Source organism: Ascaphus truei, chromosome 1 (assembly GCF_040206685.1).
Source record: "Ascaphus truei isolate aAscTru1 chromosome 1, aAscTru1.hap1, whole genome shotgun sequence".
Taxonomy (NCBI): Eukaryota; Metazoa; Chordata; class Amphibia; order Anura; family Ascaphidae; genus Ascaphus; species Ascaphus truei.
This window is the reverse complement of record NC_134483.1, coordinates 128418063-128439781: the sequence shown is the minus strand read 5'-3', so window position 1 is coordinate 128439781 and position 21719 is coordinate 128418063.

Genomic DNA, 21719 nt, shown 5'->3' with positions numbered 1-21719 from the left:
TCGTGTTCTAACAGTCCTGGACAGACGGCGGAGTCCCGGAGTAAGCCGTTTGTCACATATATATATATATATAGCCCTGTTTCCCCCTAAATAAAATGGCTACTGGTGCTGCCCTTTACCTGTTGCTCACAGTGGGCCTAAGCCTCTGCCACAGGGAGCCTGGGGTGATATACTTACAACCTTGGTGCAGCGCCTCCACCTGAGAGGGATCCCAACGTAGTGGGAGGAGCCCCTCACAGGACCCAAACAATGAACACACAATGTAAAATAAAAGGCCTTTACTGTAACATCTCTTATCACTCTATAATGTCTATAACTCTATAGAACTAAAGGTACAACTACTCACTCTGCTGTATCCCACCACTGTGTAACGCACACTGTGGGTTCTATGCAGTAAGCGCAGAAAAAGTCCTCTCGCCAAGTGTTCCTTATCGGCATGATTGTGCCGATTTTCCCTCGCCATATGCAATAAGTGCCGAATCCCTTCCGAATCAAGCCGAAAACATTTGGTCCCACTCTGCCGCTGATTTGCCGATCACACACAGGTGTATCGGCATGCATGGCGGGGTGGTGTTAGGTTCGCCAATGAAACTTCTTGCTGAATCTGCTGAAGCAAGCATGTTTTGGATTGAGCGGCCCATTTAAAGGCAGCGTGTATTTTTATTCATTCTCTGTGTTGTTGGGAGAGAGACAGAGAGACGCACAGAGCTGGGCGATTTACATATTTCATATTGACTAAGAGAGTTGTTGTGTATTGTGAGAGGTTTGTCCGGTGTTGTTTTGTTAACATCTTTGTCTTGTTTTCACTTTGTAAGTGTTCAGTGCGATTGTCTTTTAATTTCTTTTCTGTTCTTTGTGAGTGCTATAGGTATGGCTGAAAGGCGTGGGAAGAGTGATGCTGGTGTGAGTGGTACTAGTAGTCATGTGAGTACGCATCTGAGTGAACGTAGGCTTCAGGGGAGTGCTGTTGCTGCAAGTGCGAGTGGTGTTGCTGTGAGTTCGAGTGCTGCTGGTGGCTCTGTTGCTGGTGCTGCTGTGGTGTCTGTTGCTGGTGCTGATGGGGTGTCTGTTGCTGGTGCTGGTGGGGTGTCTGCTGCTGGTGTGTCTGGTGGTGGGGTGGTTGGTGGTGGCCCGCTTTTGGAGTCTCTTCCATTGGAAGAAGGAGAGTCCAGTCAGCAGCAGCCAAGCTCTGCTCCTGCACGTGTTCGTAGGAAACGTGTGAAGCAGCCACGTAATCCTCGTTTCAATGAAGAGGAAAACAGAGTTCTTGTCACAGGGATTTTGGAGCACTATGACTCTCTGTATGGGCATTTACTAGGTAAGTCTATCTTTGCATTGATTCTTCAAAGACATGTTATCCTAGGTCATGTGAGATGTCTTAATATCAAACTATTATTCTCAAATATCTATCAATTAAAGTTAATTGTTACACACATATTCCTTCATGCTTTCTAACGACCATAACAATCAGTCTAAAAAGTTTGCCAAAGTTCATACAATATTCATGCAAGCTTCCTTAGATTTGTATGTTTCCACGTAAATGCTCATGTGGTACACATATTCAACCTAAACCAGCATGTTTGGTATCTCTTGGAACAGGTAGCAGTTTAGGAAACTGCTCGTTTTTATAATAATAATTAACGTCATATATTTTGTATGTATTTCAAGGGCGGACAAGTTCAGCATCAAAAAAAGAAATGTGGGAGCAAATAACATTGGCTGTGTCTGCGTGTGGGAATCATGTCAGGTACCGGGCGAATTGTCGGAAGAGATTCGATGATATCAGGGCAAATTTAAAGATAAAAATCCAAGCACAACGGATGCATGCTTCTGCCACTGGAGGTGGGCCACCAGCACAAGCTCTAATGTTAACTCCATTGGAGGAGCAGATGCGGGAAAAATTTCTTCCTGTCGTCGTGGAGGGTTTGGCAGGGGACAGAGATATCGGAATTTATTTGGCTCAATTTCCAGCAGGTGACAAATGTTACTGTATTACGCGTGTCGTATGTTACAGTTCTTATCTATATTTCCGCAGAAACGTATAGTTTTTCCCAATATAAGCATACCTACATATATATCTGTATATATGTCTCTCTCTCTCTCTCTCTCTCTATCGATCTATATATATATATATATATATATATATATATATATATATATATACACTGGCGACACACTTTATTCGCGCTCGGCTAGTCCCACGAATTCGGGTATACCCGGGTGTATTGAGGTTTGTGACTGTTTTCTGCCCGAGTGCATTGAGGTATTTTCCAGGCAGGGATTGAAGCATTTGATTCCCGCTGGCTGCAATACTGCACAGTATATATATATATACTGAATTACAATTCATGAATTTATGCCATCTGGTAGACACGCGAAGCATTGCAGCCTATTAAATCCTAATCATTATCATTTAACAGATCAGCCGCCCGTCAGCCAGGCATGAACCCAGGCTGGGAAGGCAAACGCAACGGGGCTTGTCAGAGGTGAGGAGCGGCGCATTCCAGGTATCTGCCAGGTACATACTGGGTATTTGCTCGAATAAAGTGTGTCGGTGCAGTATATATACACAGTGGCGACTCGGCTAGCGCCGCGAATTTCAGATTATCCCAGTTATGTGCGGTTTTGTGTCGTTTTCGCCCGGAGTGAACTGCGTTATTTTCGCGCCCGTGATTTAAGCATTTTATTCTCGCTATCTGCAATACTGCAATGCCGTGTAAAAACTCATGGGGGTGTTTGCGAGCTGTTGCCTAAAACCTTCTGCTCATTCTGACTTAGCCGCGCTGGTTTGAACCGGCTTTCTCCGCCATTACGGTCAATGATAGAACCCTTCTCGCCAGTGTGACCCTTTCTCGTTGCCATTACTGGTTGGACCCTGTTGGGGTCAAGTGAGAGGGTTCCTAACATCAATGGGCAAAGTGAATTTTATTTCTAGGTGCCATAGAACAGAAGTTCCCACGCCAATTGGCTGTGAACTTGACCGAGGCCCTAGTTCCCACGCCAATTGCGCGATTACCCTGACTCCGTTCTGTTTCCACGAGTGGGTCGCTATTTGCCATGCAATCCTGCCTGAACTAGGACTACATGGTGACCAAATCTGCGCCCTCTAGGTTGAACAGAACCGGAGTTATGGGTTCCAGGTTTCTGCTCATTCTGACTTAGCCGTTTCAAAGCAGCGCTGCTTTCTCCGCCATTACAGTCAATGATAGGACCCTCCTTGCCGGCGGGACCCTTTCTCATCGCCATTACTGGTCGGACCCTGTTGGGGTCAAGTGAGGGGGTTCCTAACATCTATAGGCAAAATTAATTTTATTTCTAGGTGCCTTAGAACAGAAGTTCCCACGCCAATTGCGCAATCATTGCTCTTTTTTTACAATGTTGCCGATCTTGCGGCTTTGCGGTCTGGCAGTAAAAAAAAGTGCAGTAAGCCTCGACATTTGTTACACTGTCAATGGAGCAAATGGAAACAATGTAAGACAAATCAACATGTTCTTTTATTGGTGGAGTCAGTACAAAAACATTTATTTACAAATACTGTACAATGTTGAAACATTTTAAGCGCACAGCAATTCAAAACATCAACAGGTGTATGGTTTACTGCTACAGTACATGTGTGAAAACATTTGTCACTCAGTATGGTTTACAGTCACATGTTTTAAATACAATACAGTACATTCTTTAATATCTTTAAAATATAAATATATCAATATATAAATATAATTTAAAATAATCCGTTCTGTGGGTCTGAGCGGGTTGAAATTGCACCAGTACAGTCCTAGAGGGCAGCAAACAGGGCAGGTTTTCAGGGCAACCTTCAAAACCGTGCCTGTTTGTGGCCCTCAGGGACTGGAGTCGTGCATCTCCTGTGTAAAAAAACACACAACAACGCTTTGCTCATTTTCTGCAGTTACTGTAGTCATTGTGTTTTTAATCCGTCCCTAGCCAAGCGTCAATCGGCTGACTGCTCGTGCGTGTACTCTAATCCTTTTAGAGATGGGAGGTTGCTGCTTACAGCGCATGAGTCACCCTACCCTACCAACCCCCTCTCTCCACAGAGTCGTTAATCTTCTGAATATTGCCATTGTGTTCTTAATCCGTCCATAGCCGAGCTACAAAGCCTCAGTGCGACTGCGTGTAATCACACCATCCCCCCCCCAACCCTTAGAGGCTTTGTTTACGGTAACGCTTTGGAAAATCCCCTCTCGAATTTGAAATGTACTGCAAATCTGATGTGCACAGCATTGTGAGAATTGAGAGTAAAAAAACCATTAACTGATTCATGTTGTTTTTTCATTCATTCTTACACTATACTGTCGGAGGGGGGGTGTGGTTGTTGTCAATGATTACGATAACCAGGAATGTGAATAAATATTTATTATATTTCATCAGGGAAAAAAAATACAAAAATAAAAATAATCATGAATAATACATACTGCAGCCTTTATTAAATTCTTCTGGCAGATTGAAATCGGAGAAACATTTACAAAACATTTGTAAAACATGGAGATACATGAAAAATGGACATTTATATGAATATTAATTAATAATATATGTACTGGTATATAGAAAATCTACTGTTTGTTTTTGGTGCCTGAGGCACAGGGAGTTAAAGTGACTTGCTTTTTATGTACTGTATTTGGGGGTTGTATTTGGGGGTTTATTGATCAAATTATTATGATGAACTGCCTTTTGAAATTACAGTACTGTTAACTATTTTAGCCACATACCTCCAGAGTCATTCATTTTCTGCAGTTACTTTAGTCATTGTGTTTTTAATCCGTTCCTAGCCAAGCGTCAATCGGCTGACTGCGCCTGCGTGTACTCTAATCCTTTTAGAGATGGGAGCTTGCTGCTTACAGCGTATGAGTCACCCTACCCTACCAACCCCGTCTCTCCACAGAGTCGTTAATCTTCTGAATATTGCCATTGTGTTCTTAATCCGTCCATAGCCGAGCTACAAAGCCTCAGTGCGCCTGCGTGTAATCACACCATCCCCCCCCCCAACCCTTAGAGGCTTTGTTTACGGTAACGCTTTGGAAAATCCCCTCCCGAATTTGAAATGTAAATCTGATGTGCACAGCATTGTGAGAATTGAGAGTAAAAAAAACATTAACTGATTCATGTTTTGTCATTCATTCTTATACTGTCGGGTGGGGGGGTTGTTGTCAATGATTATGATTAGCAGGAAAGTGAATAAATATTTATTTTATTTTGTCAGGACTCAAAAAATACAAATATAAAAATAATCATGAATAATACATACAGTAATGCAGTCTTTATTAAGTTCTTTTGGCAGATGGCAATTGGATAACCATTTAGAAAACATTTGTAAAACATGGGGAAACATGAATAATGCACATTTTTAAGAATATTATTAAATAATATATACTGTAATGTACTGTATAATATATATACTGTATACTGTATATACTGTATAGTAATATTATTTTTTCCGTCTTTATCTTTTCCTCATTCTGTCTACAGTACAGTAGTTCATTGAGAGAGGAGAGGTTTTGTGTACATCATTACTGCTGTTTATATACTGTACATTTTACTGTACAAACAGATTAGACTGGACACAAAAACCCACCTCCCCCAGACCACCCTTTTTTCCTGAAACAACAAGAAAACAAAAAATTAGTGCAGTTACTGTACTGTACTGTATGTGCATACTGTATTATGCCATTGTGTGATGTGTAGAACTACTGTAGGTGGCTGGTGCTGCTTTCTCTGGAAAGAAAAATATTGAGCAGTTACTGTAGTAGGCATTTACTGTAGTACTGTCAAACTAGTCTAATGTACTGTATACTGGAACTACTGTATACTCTGACTACTGTTAAATTCTATGTACTGTAACCTGATGGCTGGTGCTGCTCTCTCTGTAAAGAAAAAACTAACTACTGTATACTCTGACTATCTGGAAAGAAAAAATCTGTGCCATACTGTACATACTGTACTATCATACTGTACTTACAATACTACAGCACAGTACTACTTTCCTGATGCTTGACCATTACGCGCGATGACAATGGGCAACACAGTGGCAATATGGTCTATATATTTATTGCAGCGTTCCACGGTGAGTACATCGTTCCAAAAACTCATTATGCCTTTCAACAACTCGTCCTTTTTGGAGGGTTTCGCCACTTTCCGGATATGGTCCTTCAGCTGATGCCAGACCATTTCGATCGGATTGAAGTTTGGCGATCTGTCATTGGAAAAAAAGGACAATTGGTTTAAGAGCTAAAAACAGTGGGGAACAAAAATGGGACACGGTCTACTGCACTTACTCCGCTGGCGTCTTCACCCAGTTGATGCCACGCTCAAGGATATATGCCGTTGACGCGGTGTGCTTCGGATCGGTGTCCTGGTAGAAGCGGTGACCATTGGGAAACCGTTGTCCGATAAATAGAAATATACAAAAAATGTATACTGTTGTACTATAAATATAAATATACAAACTATGTTGTAATATAAATCAACAGAAATAACAACAGTATTACAGTAGATACAGAACTGTACTGTAGATGTACTGTACTGTATGAACAGTACAGTACGTACAGTTTTAAATATTTTTTTTTTGTTAAGTTTTATAAATATACTTACGCGTTAGTTACCCTTGGTGCCCTTTTGCGGTCTCTGTTTTTTCCGTATGCATGATAGCACACGGTGGTTGATGGCACAACGAGGTCAGAAGTAGCTAACCAGCGCTGGATAGCAGCAATTCGGTGTCCGCTCGTGTACATCTCCTTAATTCGCATGCTGAGCTCCATTGAAATCTTTTTAACAGCAATGCTGCGAGTAGAAAGAAATACAAACACAAGAATGTATATTCGATGTTTAGTCGATGTGTATTCTATGTGCAGTCAATACACAAAATGGATGGTGTATTTATACGGTAATGACTCACATTAGAGTACGCCCACTTTCAACACCTGTACCTGGTCGCCATGCATAAAAGGTTACACACTTTGCATAGCCCACCACTCGATGATCTTTATCTGAACTTGCCCTTGTCCAGATACTGCATTGTGCCACCTGCTTCCATGGATCAGCCCCGATTCTATGGACGCAGGAACCCACTCGCCTCTGCCGGCACTGTCAAGCTGAAAAAGCAAAAGGCGGTTGCCGTTTCCACGCCAAAGCGACAAGCTAAGGCCAATAAAGAAAACCTTCTGCTGACCCCAAAGGCTAATGGTTTTCTTAGACGTAAGCCTCATTATGTGAAGAAGATATACAGTGATGTACTCTCGACGCAAAACGAATGGGAGCCAACCCATCGAACCCGCAGACCACTTCCTCACATATGCTTCGACGACTCTGCTGTAGCTGTCCCGGAAATCTTCAGCCCGTCTTCTCCACCCCCATCTTCTCCGGTTCCATCTGACGAAGCTGCCGCCTCTGAAATCCACGGGTCACTGTCTCCTTTGCTCTTGGACGACTCTGCTTCTCGCCGGGAAATCCAAAGGTCACTTTCTCCATCCCTTTTGACGACGCTGCCGCTTCTCCTCTACCGGGTATCCACAGGTCACCTCATCCACTCTTCCTCGATGTCGATGCCGCTTCTGTCCATGGAACCCCCATCTCATCCTCCGTTGCACCCATCCCCCCAGATGTCCAGATGCCAAGAAGCAGCTCGTTAGACCGGATGCTGAATGGGATAAGTGTGGATCTCCCCTGAAATTCTATTGTGCTAGCAAAGATAGATCTGCTTCTGGAGACAATGTTAAATGTGGAGCAACGGATGCTACAAATGGATCAACGGATGGATCGACGGATGGAGAAGATAGAGGCTGACATAGCGGGCATACATTATTTGCTCGGTGCTAATGCCCCTGTTTCCCCGACGCTGGAGCAGGGGGGTGACATGGATGTGATGAATGGGACCTTCGACCCCCATCCATCACCAAGCGCACCCCCTCCACCAGAAGATGTAGTGTACATGTATGCCGTTGAGGAGGACATGACAACCCCGTCAAGACCACGCCAGGAGACAACACGGCGACCACGACCGGAGGAAAGCTTCCTCCGAGACAACCTACCATCGCCTGTCGCCTCAAGCACACCCACTCTCAAAAGACCTACACCCGCTCGCATCGATACGTTGCCCGACATCACCCTGTGCGATCTGCCACCGGGGCTCAGGGAGAAGTATAGGGTGAAGAGTGCTGGTGTACCCCACAAGTATGCCTTGTTCATTTTTAAGCACCATGTTCCCTACTCGACTGGGCCTTCAAAGTGAACTACGATGGGAATCGCGTAAAAAAGGCGCTTCCTGTCAATTTAAGGAAAAACATTGTGGATGAAATGCGGCGCTTTTATCCAATTACAGATCCTGTAATGAAAGGCGTTCGAGACTGCATTAATGGCGTTTTGCACCATGCAAGGAATCGGCCATGGATGGACAATGTGGAGGACTTTCTGTGAGACCATTCTGTTGTGCTGAACTGTATTGTACTGTACATGTTTTGCCCTACAGTACCTGCTGTACTTAAAAAAAGGAGATGTTGTTGTGTGTTTTTTTACACAGGACATGCACGACTCCAGTCTCGGGGGGCCGAAAACAGGCACGGTTTTCAAGGTTGCCCTGAAAACCTGCCCTGTTTGCTGCCCTCTAGGACTGTACTGTCGATGTTTTGAATTGCTGTGCACTTAAAATGTTTCAACATTGTACAGAATTTGTAAATAAATGTTTTTGTACTGACTCCACCAATAAAAGAACATGTTGATTTGTCTTACATTGTTTCCATTTGCTCCTTTGACAGTGTAACAAATGTCGAGGCTTACTGCACTGTTTTTTTATTGCCAGACCGCAAAGCCGCAAGATCGGCAACATTGTCAAAAAAGAGCAATGATCGCGCAATTGGCGTGGGAACTAGGGCAATTGGCGTGGGAACTTCTGTTCTAGGGCACCTAGAAATAAAATTCATTTTGCCCATAGATGTTAGGAACCCCATCACTTGACCCCAACAGGGTCCAACCAGTAATGGCGGCGAGAAAGGGTCACGCCGGCGAGGAGGGTCCTATCATTGACTGTAATGGAGCAGAAAGCCGAGAGGCTTTGAAACGGCTAAGTCACAATGAGCAGAAACCTGGAACCCATAACTTCGGTTCTGTTCAACCTAGAGGGCTCAGATTCGGTCACCATGTAGTACTAGTTCAGGCAAATAGCAACCCTCTAGTGGCAACAGAACGAAGTAAGGGTAATGGTAAAGTTTAGGTTTCTGCCATTGACTTGCATGGCAGAAAAAAGCCACTTTTGTAATGTGCTTTTAAACTGTATTTTTGTATCTCCATGTAACGACCTGGAAGTCACGCCGCCCTCGGCGTGCTCCTCACTTACCCGCGGTTCCACCGGGCTCTCCCGCGCCTCGCAGCGATCCTTCCTCCAGGACGCCGATCGCCATCTTGCCTAGACGCGCCGCGCACGCCAGCGCTCTCCTTCTAGTGTCGGGCCTGGGCGTGTGTCCGGTCACGCGCCCGCAAGTACGGCCACACGGGGGCGCACCCACATGGAGGAGCGGCAGCCTCTTAAAGGCATATCTTCCCTTCATAATGCTTCAATCAAATGTACACGTTCGTCTAGTCCCTCCTCCAGGAGTTCCTCTGGACCTATCCCTGCCTCAGTCTGGCCCATTCACACACCCCCACCTTGCTACTCGGCCATTGGACCCTCTTCTCTATATATATCCTGCAGCTTCATTAACTCGTCGGCTGAGCATAGAACCAGTTGTTCTCATCACTCTCTGCCTCCCTAGTCCTGTCTTGTCCTGTCTTGTTTTGCAGTCTTCCTCGTATACCGAACCGTCTTCCTCTATGACGACCCGCACCTCTGGCATCCCGAACTTGGCATACGGCTATACGACTCTCCGCACCTCTGGCACCCCGGACCTGGCAAACGGTAAACGATTACGTTCCTTTCTCTAACCCCGGACTTGGCGAACAGTACCCTCGACCATCCGAACCTCTCCTGCCCCGACGCGGACTCCCAGACCACTCTACACTCAAGACGCGCCCTCGTGGCTGTGGGTGGCGTTTTATCCGATCCCACCTCAGCACCGCGGTCACGCCTCGTTTGTGGTGAGCTCGTCCTGACATTATGCTCAGCCCTACAAACATGGACCCCGCTGAGGTGGAGCGTACTTTAAATACCCACACGAATCTCTTCACCAGGCTAGAGACTTATCTGGAACAAAATGATAGGCAGATGGAGATTTTCAGCAGAGTCTTCATGCCCTTACCATCCAAGCCCGAGCTTCCAGTCGGGTACCTTCACCCACGGCTTCCACAGCCTCCGCAACAGCCTTTCCAGCACCTCCATTTGCTTTGGAACCCCGTATTCCTTCTCCCAAACACTATGCTGGGGATCCCCAAGGATGTAGGGGCTTCCTTAATCAATGCTTTCTTATCCAATTCCGACTCTTGCCCTCTCGTTTTGTCTCTTCCGTCTCTAGGGTCGACTATATCGTGGCTCTTCTCACCAACGAGGCGCTGGCATGGGCTTCTCCCATCTGGGAACAACAAGGACCCATCACACAGGACATCGACCTCTTCGTCCATGAGTTCCGAAGAGTCTTCGACACCCCTGCGCGGCAATTAACGGCAGCAAACTCTCTTCATCACATAACCCAGGCAGATCGTTCCGTCGCCTGGTACGCTGTGGAGTTCTGCACACTGGCTGCTGAGACAGGATGGAACAATGAAGCACTATCTTCAGCGTTTTGGCAAGGCCTGTCCGAATCCCTAAAGGATGAGCTCGCGGCGCGGGAACGTCCCACTGACCTAGAGGATTTGATCGATCTGTGCGTTCGGGTGGATCAGCGTCTGCAGAGCGGAGGACTGAATGTTCTCGTTACCGTCAACGGGTTTCAAAGCCTCTTGCCCCATCGTTCGTGTCTCCAACACCCCCATCCGGGGACGCCCCGGAACCAATGCAGTTGGGAGGTAACAAGCTGTCTTCTGCCGAGAAACAACGTCGGCGCAATGCCGGTCTCTGCATGTATTGTGGCAATTCCGGTCACGTAGTACTCCAGTGTTCCCACAAGCCGGGAAACGCCAACTCCCAATGAGATCCCGGAGAGTCTCGTTGGGAATACTGTCACTATCTCCCATCATCAAAGACGTCCTTCCCACCAGGATAGTGTGCCAGTTACACTGTCTGGAGAGGGGTTTCATACTCAAGCACGGGCGTTCATAGACTCCGGTTCCGCAGGCAATTTAATCTATCAAACCTTTGCTAAACGGAACAATATTCAACTTATCAGTAAGAGGACACCAGTGGGTCTGGAGGCCATTGACGGTTGACCCTTACAGCCGGCATTCATCACGCTATAGATGGTGCCTCTCCTACTACAGGTCGTCGACGGTCATGCGGAGATCATTACCCTCGATGTTATCCACACTCCCCCTGTTGAGCTGATCTTGGGTCTTCCCTGGCTCCAAGTCCATAATCCTCGCATCGACTGGACGGATCGGGAACCCATCCAGTGGGGTGCTCCATGTGCCAAGACATGTACCAGGATTTTCCAGAAGATTGGTGGGTTGTCTACCCTGCCAGAGAAGGTTGACTCCCTACCTTCTGTGTATTTGGAATTCCGCGATGTGTTCGACAAAGCACGTTCCGAGGTTCTACCTCCGCACCGTCCTTTCGACTGCCCGATTGACCTACTACCCGGGGCACCTCTTCCCAGAACACTTACATTGCAGAGAATTTAGAGAGGGGTTTCATCTGAAAATCTTCCTCCCCAGTCGAAGCAGGCTTCTTTTTTGTAAAGAAGAAGGACGGTTCTCTTCGTCCATGCATCGATTACCGGGGTTTGAATAACATCACGCGCAAGAACCGCTTCCCGCTGCCCTTGATACCGGAACTCTTCGACCGTCTTCAGGGAGCTACTATCTTTTCTAAACTGGATTTAAGAGGTGCCTACAATTTAGTAAGGATACGTGAGGGGGACGAGTGGAAGACTGCTTTTAACACCCATGACGGCCACTATGAATACCTGGTCATGCCGTTCAGTCTGTGCAACGCACCCGCAGTCTTTCAGGATTTCGTCAATGAGATTTTTCGGGACATTCTTAACCAATTCCTTATCGTCTACCTAGATGACATCCTAATTTTTTCTAAATCCACTCAAGAACACATCAAACACGTTCAACAGGTGCTGTTACGCCTCCGGGAGAACCATCTCTTTGCGAAATTGGAGAAATGCCAGTTCCATCTCACGTCCATGGCATTTCTGGGATACGTTATCTCTGACTCCGGCTTCAATATGGATCCAGAAAAACTTAAGGCTATTTTGGACTGGCCCCGCCCGACCACCCTCAAAGCCGTGCAACGCTTTCTAGGTTTTGCAAACTATTACCGGCGCTTTATCCACAACTTTTCTTCTACGGTATCTCCCATAACTGCTCTCACCAAGAAGGGTGCAGATCCTTCATCATGGTCTGAAACCGCCATATGGGCATTTGATCTTCTAAAAAAGGCTTTTGTGTCTGCCCCTATCCTCACCCACTCAGATCCTAAACTTCCATTTACCCTGGAGGTAGATGCCTCTGACATCGGGGCTGGGGCTGTCCTGTCCAAAAGGACTTCTCCCTTAGCCAGACTACACCCATGTGCCTTCTTTTCGAAGAAATTCTCGTCCGCAGAACGGAATTACGATGTTGGGAACCGGGAGCGTTTGGCTATCAAATTGGCATTAGAAGAGTGGAGACACTTCTTAGAAGGTACGAAGACACCCATAACCATACTCACAGACCATAAGAACCTTCTCTACTTAGAAGGGGCACATCGTTTGAGCTCTCGACAAGCCCCCTGGGCTCTATTCTTTTCACGGTTCAATTTCCTCATCTCATTCATTCCTGGCTCCAAAAATATGTCTGAAGTCTGAAGAGCAGCTAGAGACGATAATTCCCTCTAAATGTATTCTGTCCGCCAACTCCTTTGATATCAAGGACAAGATTCAATCCGAGCAATCACAGGCTCCGTTGGGGTTCAAGGTCCCGGAGGGAAGACTCTACACGGCACCCCAACACCGCAAGAGGGTTCTCGAGTGGTGCCATTCCTCTAAATCGGCAGGACATCCAGGGATACGGAAAACCAACTACCTTGTTCAACGTACCTTCTGGTGGCCAGAGAGGGCTAAGGATGTGGAGGAGTTTGTTAAAGCGTGTGGCACATGCGCTCGCAACAAAGTACCCCGAGTCAGACCAGTAGGCCTTCTCCTTCCATTACCCATTCCAGACCGGCCCTGGAACCATATTTCTATGGACTTCATCGTAGAGCTCCCAAACTCCAAAGGGATGAATACGATTTTTGTGGTAATTTATCGTTTTTCCAAACAGACGCACCTTGTTCCCTTGAGGGGTCTTACGAATTCCTCCAGGCTTGCAGATGTTTTCATCCAGGAGATTTTTCGTCTTCACGGAGTGCCTTCAACCATCGTCTCTGATTGAGGGTCCCAATTTGTGTCAAGATTTTGGCGAGCTTTTTCCCGAAAATTGGGTATTTCACTACAATTCTCATCGGGATACCACCCACAGACCAATGGGCAGACGGAAAGGGCCAACCAAAACCTGGAACAATACCTCCTTCGATGTTTTATAACCGATACACAGGATGACTGGGTGGATCTGCTTCCTTGGGCCGAGTTTGCTCTTAACTCCCTCCGCAATGACTCCACTCAGGAATCGCCCTTCTTCATAAATTGTGGCTTTCATCCTTCCCGTTTACCCTTCTCCCCTCTATCCTCAGGAGTACCAGCAGTTGAAAAGCGCATCTCCCGGCTGAAAGACTTATGGACGAGGATTCAGGAGAACTTAAAGGTGGCCACAGGGAGACAGAAACTCCAGGCAGATCGCCTTCGACGCCAGGTCCCAGAGTTCGCCCCAGGAGACAGGGTTTGGCTTTCTTCTAGGAATATCCGACTAAAGGTTCCTACCATGAAGCTAGCTCCCAAGTTCATCGGTCCCTTTCCCGTGGTCAGGAGGATTAATCCTGTGGCTTATCGCCTGCGCCTTCCACCCTCGATGAAGATGCCTTCAGTCTTCCATTTATCTCTGCTTAAACCAGCATTTCAGAGTCCTCGCTTTTCTAAGACTACTTCTCCTCCACTTCCTCTTCTGATCCAAGGTCAACAGGAGTACGAGGTCCAGTCTATCCTGGATTCTAGGATTTCCAGAGGAGGAGTACAATACCTGGTCCACTGGAGGGGGTTCGGACCAGAGGAACGTTCATGGATTTCCCACCGGGATCTCCACGCACCTCGACTCGTCCAGGCTTTCCATCGTAAGAATCCCTCCAAGCCATGTCATGGACGCCCGGAGGTCGCCCCTGAAGGGGGGGGTACTGTAACGACCTGGGAGTCACGCCGCCCTCGGCGTGCTCCTCACTTACCCGTGGTTCCACCTGGCTCTCCCGCGCCTCGCAGCGATCCTTCCTCCAGGACGCCGATCGCCATCTTGCCTAGACGCGCGCGCGCACGCCAGCGCTCTCCTTCTAGTGTCGGGCCTGGGCGTGTGTCCGGTCACGCGCCCGCAAGTACGGCCACACGGGGGCGCGCCCACATGGAGGAGCGCCAGCCTCTTAAAGGCATATCTACCCTTCATAATGCTTCAATCAAATGTACACGTTCGTCTAGTGCCTCCTCCAGGAGTTCCTCTGGACCTATCCCTGCCTCAGTCTGGCCCATTCACACACCCCCACCTTGCTACTCGGTCATTGGACCCTCTTGCCTATATATACCCTGCAGCTTCATTTCTCTAACCCCGGACTCGGCGAACAGTACCCTCGACCATCCGAACCTCTCCTGCCCCGACGCGGACTCCCAGACCACTCTACACTCAAGACGCGCCCTCGTGGCTGTGGGTGGCGTTTAATCCTATCCCACCTCAGCACCGCGGTCCCGCCTCATTTGTGGTGAGCTCGTCCTGACACTCTGGTTCCGTGGGACGTGGAAGGCTGATATTTGGCCACTATGGCAAGGGTCCTTCCGCATGAGGACCAGGCAAATTTCAACCCGCTCAGACCCACAGAACGGATTATTTTAAATTATATTTATATATTGATATATTTATATTTTAAAGATATTAAAGAATGTACTGTATTGTATTTAAAACATGTGACTGTAAACCATACTGAGTGACAAATGTTTTCACACATGTACTGTAGCAGTAAACCATACACCTGTTGATGTTTTGAATTGCTGTGCACTTAAAATGTTTCAACATTGTACAGTATTTGTAAATAATTTTTTTTGTACTGACTCCACCAATAAAAGAACATGTTGATTTGTCTTACATTGTTTCCATTTGCTCCTTTGACAGTGTAACAAATGTCGAGGCTTACTGCACTGTTTTTTTACTGCCAGACCGCAAAGCCGCAAGATCGGCAACATTGTCAAAAAAGAGCAATGATCGCGCAATTGGCATGGGAACTAGGGCAGTTGGCGTGGGAACTTCTGTTCTAGGGCACCTAGAAATAAAATTCATTTTGCCCATAAATGTTAGGAACCCCCTCACTTGACCCCAACAGGGTCCGACCAGTAATGGCGGCGAGAAAGGGTCACGCCGGCGAGGGGGGTCCTATCATTGACCGTAATGGCGGAGAAAGCCGCGCTGCTTTGAAACGGCTGTCAGAATGAGCAGAAACCTGGAACCCATAACTCCGGTTCTGTTCAACCTAGAGGGCTCAGATTCGGTCACCACGTAGTCCTAGTTCAGGCAGGATTGCATGGCAAATAGCGACCCTCTCGTGGCAACAGAACGGTGTCAGGGTAATCGCGCAATTGGCGTGGGAACTAAGGCCTCGGTCAAGTTCACGGCCAATTGGCGTGGGAACTTCTGTTCTAGGGCACCTAGAAATAAAATTCATTTTGCCCATAGATGTTAGGAACCTGGCACTGTATAAAGTAGAACACACATAATGTAAATGATACTGTACATGTAGAATAAATGCATAGTTTTATTTTTTCGGGTTTATTACACAGTATACTGTACGGCCGGAACAAGGGCAAAAAAACTGTAGACGTGTGGTTTTAAATCCGATTCAACAATGTGCAGGCATTGTCACACAACGCGATATTATCCATCGCAATCCCCCCATTAGCCGTTTTCTTTTCTGAGGAAAAACAAAAAGAAAAGTTTTAATGTACAGTAATGCTCAGCCCCCTAAAGAAGTACCCAGCAAGCCCCACCAATAATTTTCTCCTGTTCACATGCGCCTAGCGTTCCACCAATTGTTCCGTATCTGCAGTACAGTACTGTAGAAGCCGCTCAGCCAATGATACTGCTTACAGGAGAATCACTTGACTTTGGAATCGCACCGATATTTATACTGTATTGTCAAAATAAAAAAAACACAGAAAATAATATGGCAACAATACTCACCATAGTATTTCCCATTCAGCTGGCGCCGCCACTGCCAGTCCAGCTTTCTTGATCATCCACGTCGATAGTTTGCAGCGGGACTAGTCCACCTGTAGTCAGCTGGTGAGGCTGGAAATCGCTTAGGTACATACAAGCTTCATCAAAACTGCACGCGAAATCTGGCTCAGCCTCAGGCTCAGGGTTGTCACTGACGGCGGGACCGTCATTGGAAGCCGGTGCTGGTGCTGGTGCATTGCTTGGCAGCGACTGTCGTTTCTTAGTTGGTTTTAACACGACCCTTCGCCTTTTCCCGCCTTCATGATCATAGATACCGGAAAAATCCGGTGATACACACCAATACCCTCCAACAAATTGTGGCTCAATACGATGAAAACAGGGATTGCTACATAACCTTTTCCTTATTGCACACTTCCACGTATGAGGAGTTCGCAAAAATTTGTAAAAGTCATAGTTTTCGATAAAATACTAATAAATTTGAACAACTGTTGCCATCTTATCCTCTGTTGCATTAATCGCGGCACATATCAAATACGCGTAACTTCTGTTGGGTTTTTGGAAAGCGGGCTGCACTTGAACACTCATGGCGGGTGGGTCTCTGGAGAATACTGTAACCGAAACTGGTCTTTGTCTTTCTTTAATATGAAAAGCCTAAATTGATACATTTTTTGCAACCTCTTCCTTCAGTCTCAAGGCCAAGTTACAATGGCACACTGTGGTACAGTATCTTTTTTAAACGAAACACCTGCAAGCCGACACATTACTGAAGCGCATGCGCATTACAATTCATGAATATCTGCCATCTGGCGGACACGCGAAGCATTGCAGCCTATTAAATCCGAACCATTATCAATAAACCCATCAACCGCGCTTCAGCCGGGCATGACCCTTGGCTGGGAACGCAAAATGAACGTGGCATGCGCCAGGTGAAAAGCGTCGCATTCCAGGAACAAGCCAGGTAAAACCGGTGATTTGTTAGAATAAAAGCTGCCGCAGCAGTATATAGTTGTCCGAAAAAAATAAAAATAAAATACATCTATATCTTTTTATATATATATCTATGTGTGTTTGGAAACATGTATTGGCTCAGCTATTGTGATGACATCATTATGAGTAAACATACACAACTTGACCTGCATGAATAACCCACACTGCAACCTTGTACCTTACAAAGCATTCAACATCTTTGCTCTATAGTTGAAAGCTGAATGTATGTGTGAATCTTTGTACAAACAATGGGTTTACATGCATAATCACAAAGCACACCCGCACTCATTCTTTGTCACAGTAATGTATAACTTCGTTACACTGTGTCTGTGCACACAAATGCACAATTCACTTTTTCATTTATGTGTCGATACATATATACATATAGAAACAACAAAGGGGTGGGGAGTGATCACAGGACCATACCAATTGTATAATGTAATCAATTATGTAAGTGAGGTAATCAAAAAGATGGGTGCAAACTGTGAACTGAAAAGTGAAAAATTTTGTCCCTGAGAAGCTCCTTTGCTAGAGGGAAATGCGCGTTGGACGCGCAATGTTGTCAGTCTCCTACTTGGAGCTGTTTTAATGCAGTGTCTGTAGTCTCCTGGTTCTAACTTTGCAGACCCTAGTAGATAGTTGTTTATTTATCTATCTAATTTCACAGTTTGTGTGCTTGCTTTCCTTGCACTCTATGCGAGGTGCCTTCACACTATTTTTGTGCTACTTATCCTAGCACTGCTGAGTCTGGTGGTTGTATGTTGCAGTGTCTATATTATTATTACACTATATCGGTTAACCTCACTATCCAGGCACTTGCACGTCATTACACCAGGGCCCTTATTGCAGTGCGTAGCACTGGTCTAACTAGCAAGGTAGCTCTGTCTGTGGAAAATTATATATCATTACCACTGGGTCTCATCGTTGCTCCAGAGGGGTTAACACCCTGACTCCTAGCATCCTCTGTCTTCAGTACCCCATTAATACGAAGTGGATATCTGGGACAGCACGACTTAATAATTAAAGACACGGATGCCAGATATTTCAGATTTAATACATTTTTAATCCACATTGCACATTACTTTGGTAATATATGTTTTAAGACACTTATTAAAAGTTAATTTTTATATTAGGTTGGTGTGCATATAAGTGAATTCTTTTAGGGTGCACATCCATTTTGTGTTTCCCTTCCCTTTTTCTGATATATACATATATACATATAATATATATATATTAGTGATAATCTATGTTACACCTATAAACAGGCCATTACTGCCTAATCAAGTCTTGCATGGAATATTGTGCATTCAAAGGAGAACATAAATAATTTGCACAAACACATTTCGTTATGTTTTATTAAAGCTCTTTTTTCGCTTCATGTAGTATAATGTGAGCATAAATAGGAACATGTACCATATGGTATTTAATTGTGTTCATATGTAGCTCACTTCATATTTGTATTTCGCTCATGTACCGGTGTGTGAAACCATCTGCAATTAATATGTAATCACAGCATAGAGGTGAACAGAGGGGGTGGGGTCGGGCACAGAGCCAGATCTCAGGGTCATGGTAGGGTCAAGTCTTGTGGGATGGCTTACAGGTGGTAGAACCAAATAAAAGGTCAGGGTGGTGTCACGTCTTGGGGGTGGGACTACAGTTGTTACAAGCTGACAAGGTGAACAGAAGTTAATCACATTCATTTGAAATGGTAATTATCTGAATACTTTCACCCACCAGGCCACTATATATGAAAACGTATGTTAGTCATTCGTTCACTCATATCTTCTTTTTACCTTATAGATACGCCACCTTATCACACCAGTACCATCTGTGAGCGACACATTGCATGTGTTGCTGAGTGTCAGCCACATTGAGCGCTACACCTGCTTCTCTTAAATGTTCGGACAGATCACTAAAACCATTCATTCACATTTCCACAATTAGGTACTGAATTATAAGCAGAGTCAACTTTGCTGTCATGGTAGTGATGTACATTATTATTGTTAGATTACTACACAACATATGCAGTGTATGTACAACAAAACACTTAATTTTACAACGCATTCATGCATGAACATTGTATGTTGTATGGTGTTTAAAATAAATGTGCCGATTAGGTTCACCTGTACATTTATGTTAAGAGGGATAATATACAGATTGGCCGAACCATATCATTGTCATTTCGTTATGTGATGCTGATATTTAGCCATAACTACTCCCACTACAGATACCTCATGTTAATTATGTACACATGACAATTAAATTCTGATGTTATTCTTCTATATAGTTGCTCCTGCAGCTCCTGTGTCACCTGACACTGAACATGTCTCATCACCTGTCTCATCAAGGTCATCTTCAAGAATGGAAGGTGAGTGTATGAGGTGCAGCACATATGTGTACATTTGAAGAATTTCATTTGCCATGCAAAATAAATGCCTTTCACATGTAATGAACTTCACATCAGTTATTGTCACAGAAGATGTAGTGTTTCCTGACAACATGTATTGTGTGTGTTTTAAACTATCAGCTAGGAGTTGTGAGGTTACAACAACCTTTAATACATTCTTCTTTCACACTGAGTCGAAACATCATTGTTACTTCAAGCATCCTCTTTTAATTGGACACAAATTAAAAATTATGGAAACATGTTATGTGTTACACTATGAGAACAACTATCATTATAGTGAAAACAAAGTGAAAGTTCCATGGCAGTTTGTAATGTCTTTCTTTATTTGTAGAACCAGATGTTGCCGCTCAAGGACAAATTCACTCAAGTGACCATGAAGATGTTGACACTCCTGGATTAACCCAGCATTCAAGTCCTCCTGCTCGTGACACCTACTCAGCTATTGCAGCTTCTGAAGAACGAATCTTGGGTGAAGAAAATCATCGCCATTCAGAAATGATGTCAGTGCTTGAAAGGATGCTGTCACTGCATGAAAGGATGCATGAAAGGTCAATATCAGAAATGTCACAAATTCAAAAAGTCATCATCCAAGTTCCTAAAGAAATCCAAAATGTAAACAGGACATTACAAGCACTAGTTCCTAATGTAAGCCAAGCAAATCAGTTGCGGAGTACAGCAAGAGAACAACAATTCCACTTTACCCCATCAGAGGATGGATCTTTACATGCTGCTACTTTTTCTCCTAAGTCATCAGTTCTTCATTCCCCAGTTCTGGATGATACCGGTACAGTAGGTGCAAGTTCTGTGCAGGTCCCTGTCAACATCCAACCGCTTACATGTGTTCAAAATATGGAACCGACACCTTCAAATGAGACACGCAAAAGAAAGTTAGGGCAACAATTACTAATAACCAGCTTTTGGAAAAAGATTAAAACACCAAAACAAGAAAGTGCTCCTCCATCACTCTTGCAATGTTTATCAAGTGTTTCACAACTGCCACAGCCCACACCCAGTGCGACTGAACTGCCACTGCCCACACCCAGTGCCCCTGAAGTGCAACAGCCCACACCCAGTGCCCTTGAAGTGCAACAGCCCACACTCAGTGCCCTTGAAGTGCAACAGCCCACACTTAGTGCCACTGAAGTGCCACAGCCCACACCCAGTGCCACTGAACTGCCACTGCCCACACCCAGTGCCTCTGAAGTGCAACAGCCCTCACCCAGTGCCCCTGAAGTGCAACAGCCCACACTTAGTGTCACAGAACTGCCACAGCCCACACCCAGTGTCACAGAACTGCCACAGGCCAGTACAAGTCGTACAGTTAAGGCAAGAGTACTTGGCAGAGGGAAAAGGCAAACACAACAGCCAACAAGCAGGCCTGTGACTCGCTCTCAAAAGGATAAACAAAAAGAAATAATCACATTCACTAAATGTATTGGTATCCTGGTGTTGTTTACTGCAGACTATTTCATGCATAGTGTATGTATGATCATGTACAGATGCTTGATAACATTCAAGTATGTCCTTGTACACATGAATGTTTAGAAATGCTCACTGACTGAATGAAGGCATATTTGATAACATATTAATATGTATTAAGCATCAGTTATTAATGGGACAACATTATTACACACTTGGCATGTTAATGGAAGATGACATTCACTTAGCTCTTGTTCAAGATGAGATGTATGTGGGTTATTTTGGTAATGTTGATAGTCATTGCATGCTAATATTATTGACATACAACGTTAAGTAAGTACCCATTAACAGCATACATTTTTATGTTATGTTTTCTGGTGTCTTAACTCTGTAAGACATTACTTACCTTAATCTTCTTTCATAGTTCATAATGTTGGCATGTGATCATGTATGATTTTTGATTACAATAACAGATCTACAAGTGTATATTTGATTACAATAACAGATCTGCAAGTGATAATTT